Source organism: Brassica oleracea, chromosome C8 (genome assembly GCF_000695525.1).
Source record: "Brassica oleracea var. oleracea cultivar TO1000 chromosome C8, BOL, whole genome shotgun sequence".
Taxonomy (NCBI): Eukaryota; Viridiplantae; Streptophyta; class Magnoliopsida; order Brassicales; family Brassicaceae; genus Brassica; species Brassica oleracea.
This window is the reverse complement of record NC_027755.1, coordinates 11,954,613-11,960,691: the sequence shown is the minus strand read 5'-3', so window position 1 is coordinate 11,960,691 and position 6,079 is coordinate 11,954,613. Positions and strand designations below refer to the sequence as shown.

Sequence of the window (6,079 nt, the reverse complement as noted above, 5' to 3'; positions counted from 1 at the left end):
TTTTTTTTGGCTCTGGAAGCCGAAGAAGGCAACTGCGGAGCCACAGGGTTTCAATGGATCGAAAGGGATTTTAAAAGTATTTTTCAAAATATAATTTTTAAGTTTCTATAATGAAGAAGTTGAACCAGTTAAACAAGTATTACATGTCTGATATATAATGCAAAGTTATATCAGTTGTACTAGTATTACATGTTTGGTATATAAAAAGTTGTACCACTAATACCAGTTCTTTATATGTTTAGTTGTAAGAGTTAACTAAATTCTACTGCAATTTCATGATTTAACTTATGATAATATCATATTAAACTTTCAAAATAATACACTAAAATTGAGTCTTGCTCTACTGTCAAATTAACAGTGGTTGGTGTAGTAAGTTAGATCCAATTCCAGAGGATCAGATTACACTTTATTTCTATGGGATCAATCCACTTTTATGTTATTTCACCTTTTCTCGATCAATCTCAGTACCTAAACTGTCGTTTGGATCGAGATGGAATGACAAGTATTAATGGAAAATTTTAGACTCTGGGTTTTTAGGCAAAAATTAGTGTAGAGAATAATAGAAAAGAGAAATAGAGCATATATATATCAAAGTCGACGGCGGCTCAGAGAAAAATAAGGGATCATTAAGGTAAATCCCTAAATATTTTTGAAGTCCTTAAAAATCTCAGTAGCCAGAGCGACTGATCCAATTGAGAACGGCTGCTCCGGATAAGAAATTTCCAAGTTTCACTCTTCTATGCATGCATTTCTACAAGAGCCATCCAACCTACTCCGGATGTTATCAAAAGAAATATACCTTCACCGAGAAAATGAAAGATGGTACATAAGCCATCACAAGTCGAAAAACAATGCATAAGCATTCATGTTTGGTGTTTGGACTACAACAATAATAGTACATAATAATTGCCAATAAGACATAAAAAAAATTAAAATAGTTAGGAGAGTCCCTTATAAACACATACCAATTTGGTCAGTTGATTTCTTTTTCATATGGAATTTTAAAAATTCTATAATGAAAAATTTGAACCAGTAGTACCAGTATTACATGTATAGTATATAATATGAAGTTGTACTAGTTAAACCATTATTACATGTCTAGTATATGAGTTATATGTTTAGTTACATGATATGTACCAGCTGTAGTATCTTCTATAACTCACTCCTTTAGCAATTTCATAATTTAACTTAATTAGCATCATATTAAACTCTTAAAAACATTCATTACACTAACATTTATTTAAAACGTGATGCACATTTAAAACAATACTAAATAAAATAATAACATAATTGTCTTAGTTTTGAGTTGTACCATTTTGTGCATAGTTGTACTTTGGCGGTGAAATCGAAAAGTATTAGTTGTAGTAATAATAAATACAGTTACCTCAGTGGTACCAATTATATATGTTTATATGCATGTGCCCGGTTACAATGAAGTCATCAATTTCGTAAAAATACATTTCATGTATGTTTTCCCAAAATTATGTGGATTGTCGACAAACAAGTTAACAAACCTTAAAAGTATAAGGTAAATGATAAAAACTTAAGTGATGGTGTAGAATTGCAAAAAACAAAACAAAAAACCATAAGAAATAATAAGAAACATATCCTAACATTTACCAATTTGGCTATTTGATTGTTTTTTCATATGGAATATATTATATACACTTTGCGCTAGATGTTTATAATATATACATTTTTTTTTATATCGAATATATAATACCTAATGGAATATATAAATTTCAGAAACTGAATAGTTGTACCAGTATCACTTTTCTCGTACAACTATTCAAGTATAACATGTATGGTTTGTACCAGTTTTACAAGTATAACATGTATGGTTTATACCAGTTTTTCATATGTTTAGCTTAAAGAGTCGTATCAATCTATGTCCAACATATTTTAGAATCATCAATTTTGTAAAAAATACTTTTCTAACAAAAATTGTAAAAAATATGAAGTATGTTTTTCCAAAATATTGTGGCTAACCAAATAAGATAAACCATAAAAGCATAAGGTATATTATAAACTTATAGGGTGGTGTAATTTTATTGAAATATTTTTTTATAAAACCTTGATAAAATTAGGAGAAACTATTTTGGTACATAATGGGATATACCGTTGATTTTGTCAATTTTTAAAATGAAAAAATTGTGTCACATGTATCAGTAACATCAATATATATAATAGAAAATTATACTAGTTCTACTAGTAATATTTGTTTATAAAAAAAAAATTATCTCATGATTTTAATAATTTTTTTAAGTCATCTTAGAATAATTTTAGATGCTTATATTATATACATTTACATACTATATTGGTTGGATCGCACATTTAAAAGTTTGGGGTTAATACAAGAGGATTCATCTGTACATTGAAAACTTTAGGGGTTGAGAACAACCTAAAGCTAAAGGACCAAAGGCGCAAACAATGAGGGACCATTTCAAAATATTAAGGAAGTTGGGTTGGAGAGGATTGGTCGCAGATCGATCTCTAGTTTGAGTCAATCGGGAGCTGGACGCCACTGTTTTAGTGGCTGCGACGGTAGGAGCTTAGAACGGTGTAGGAGATGGATTGCATCCCTCCACAAGGCCCATCGAATAACAAGGTCTAGCCCATCAAGCTGCGAACTTACTTGGGTCGGCGAGTAAAGTTGTCAGCTCGGTCTGAGAGTGCTTTTAGCCGACGACCAAGCCGACCAAAAGCACACGGCTCGGAGGAACTCCACCAAGGCCCGAATACTCGGCCTTCTCAAGTTAAGGCCCAAAAGGGGACCGGATCTATGGCACACAAGGACGGAAAGCCTATAAAAGGAGAGGAGGAAGCAACAAGAAGGGGATCGACACTTCACATACACACACTGAGCGGCTAGGTCAAGGGTTTTAGTCATCTCTTTACTCCTAATCGCTTTGTACCTTTTCCGGTTTGCTCTTCGAGCTCCGGCTTGTCCCCTCAATCTCTTGTCACTCTTGTAACCCTTTGATCAGATCTAATAAAACGTCTTTAACCATCTCATTTCCGAGTTCTTTCAACCTAGTCGACTGAATCACGTACAAACAAACGGCACAATCGGATCACGAGCTCGGCCACAGGTTGGAGAAGACAAAGGAGGTCAGAAGCGAGCTTGCGGTGTCTCAATCGGCGATAGTGGTTGACGAGCTTCATCTACGAGACAAACTCCGTGGGATCAGGTTTACGTTGGAGGCGCTGTGTGTTGCCATCGAGGTTGAGACCGGAGACGCTGTGTTTTACCTCACGCCAAAGAAGAAGACACAAATTGTTTTTGGTTGTAATATTTTTTTCAGTCAATTAGTTTCTTTAAGGGTATAAAATATAAATGTAACTTGACATTATTAAGAGCATTATTATCTCTAAAACCCCTAATGGGGTTCTTAATAATTTTTTAGTAATAAATATAATCTTAAGAGCTTTTGTTAAGAAACACCTAAAATTTGTGCTGCAATGCTAGTTTCTTAGTTAAAGGTTCTTAAAAAAAAATCAAACATTGTTGTATGCTTGTTCTTTTAACTTCTGCAAAATCAATCACCAAGATATGAATATATGAGATGAAAGAAGGGAATCCATGAGAAAACTAGAACAATAACGAAGAAAACAAAGCGTTACTGGCAACATGAAGATGAAACAACGGATCTACATTGTGAATCATCCAATCATAGGAATCAAAAGCTGTGTGAGAGACAGGATAATCTGGAAAAAAAAACTGACAGTATAAGCATCACTTAGACATGTATACATCATCAAGTTCTTGTTTTACCTGCTCCATCTTTGAAGCTAAACCGAGTGCAAGTTCTCGGGGTAAACCAACAGCTACTCCTCCATCAGCTAAAGCTTCAATGGCTAGGAATATGTACACTGGTCCACTTCCACTGTAACAAGATTGAAGTCTTCAGATGGTAACATGATTACTTGATCGGTGACTTAACAACTTGAGCATTCAGAAACGTTAAGTACCTGAGACCAGTGACAGCATCAAACATTTTCTCATCAGCTTTGAACATCTTCCCCACAGAGCCAAACAACTAAGCAACAAGTGCTCCATCTTCTTCCGTCGCGGCTGTTCCAAGGCTCATCACTATTTTATACGACATAATGTTCCACCATCAGTAAGCATTTGATAGTTTCAATGAGAAAATAAACCACATTTAACACTAACACTAACCATATATCTAACACCAACCAGAATCAAGACATGTTCATTTAAGAGTGAGCTGTAAGGGAGGGAACGAACCTGGTGACATGGTGATCAGAACGATGAACCTCGTAGACATTTTCATCTTCTCTCTCCAGATATCATCCAAACAGACAACTCTGAACATTTAAAGACATCAAGAGAGATCATAGAGTATATCAATTTCAGTGAAAAAGGGTTTAGGGACTCTCTTGGTGTCTGCCGTATAACAAAGATTCCTGCATTGGTACAATAATGATCACAATGTATATCAATTTCAGAGAGATCATAGAGTAACCTAACCAACCATCATCAATAAGTCCAGTGAACAATAAAGAACTCCGTAAGTCAATCAAATAGCCATCCAAGATCAGAACACATTGCGATCCAAGATCAGAACAATGATCCAACCGTCATCAACAATTACAGTGAACAAGAAGACGTTAGTAACTCAAACACATTGCGATCCAAGATCAGAACAATGATCAACGATCAATATCAACCGCAAGAGAATGAATCCAAAGGCAGATCGTAAGATTCTCTAGATTCTAAGCAGTTATTCCTCTACGATAGCTTGAGAGTTGATCTACCTTTGTTAGCAGGTTTCTTAGCCATATCAGGCATCGAATCGACGGGGCGGATCACGGATTTCAAACCAAACTTAGAAGAATCTCGCCGATCCTCACCCTCGGAGCTTCCGACGGACCTTCCAGCAAACGTATCGATGAGAGATCAACCGAGGAAGAGATGGAATTGACTCAACGTCGAACTCATCCATCGGGAGAGAGAAAGAGAAACCCAAACTCTTCTTCTTCTAACACGTGTCTCCAAGATCCGCTTCTTCCTCCGCTTAATTAAGAACCAACTCTTAAGGTATTTTCTATTTTTCATTTATTTTAATTACAATTAAATGCTAAGAACCTCCTTAAGGACCACAGTTAATCCTGGTCTTAGGTCCAACAGATTAATTTAGGTTGTGATACCTTTCTAAAATTCATGTTTTAAGTTTTGAATAATAGCATGACCGAAAAACAAGACTGCAAGATTCATTTTTTGACAATAACTTCTCTGATATAAAATTGGCTTTTTTCCTTCTTCTGACAAGTGGCAGAGGACTTTTGCGACGCGTGTCATCCATGTATTTTTTTAATACATTTTAGGTCATTTTTCTTTTAGTTGCAATTTGGCCAAGTACTTTATAATCGTGAACTATCTAATCATTTTCGCACTAACTATTATCTTATGAAGTTTGATAATCTATTTTATTGTTCACTAAAATTCAAGATGAATAAAGAAATAAATAAAATAACAAAAATATATTTTACATATTTAATTTATTCACAACTAAAATAACATAATTTTTTGTTATTTTATTATTTTTTACCATTTTCTATTATTTAATTTACAAATTATATATTTATTTAACTATTAAAAATATAAAATGACCAAACTAATAAGAATAAATTATAGTGCAATACATAATCTAAACATAAAACTTTCACAGTATAGAGAAAAAATAAGATACCATAGTAACACTAACTTAATAAATGTTTGGAGCTGAAAAAAGATCAACAAACACTACAAGAAAACATATTTTTTACTAGGGCAGTATTCGTTGTAAATTCGTCGTAAACGGGGTGTTACGACGAATTAACGTCGAAAGACGTTTCGTTGTTAAACGTCCGTCGTAACGGAGGTTTCGTCGTAAACGACTCGTTACGTTTACGACGAAATATATTCCTCGTAAAGCGCAGGGAAAGGATTCGTCGTAAACGCCACGTAAGACTTCGTCGTAAATCCCACGTAATTATTTCGATGTAAAGCACACGTAAATACTTTCGTTGTAAATCACTCGTAAACATTTCGATGTAAAATCCTCGTAAATATTTC

General features: G+C 34.2%; 1 long non-coding RNA gene across 1 annotated transcript; it reads right to left on the bottom strand.

Annotated features, from left to right (window-relative positions):
- Positions 1-3,460: 3,460 nt before the first annotated feature.
- On the bottom strand, positions 3,461-4,754 carry LOC106310686. The gene is made up of 4 exons (XR_001263847.1): positions 4,250-4,754; positions 3,973-4,093; positions 3,776-3,887; positions 3,461-3,708 (listed from the first exon to the last, which is right to left on the bottom strand). It is a non-coding gene; the product is annotated as an uncharacterized LOC106310686 (long non-coding RNA).
- Between the last annotated feature and the right edge of the window lie 1,325 nt (positions 4,755-6,079).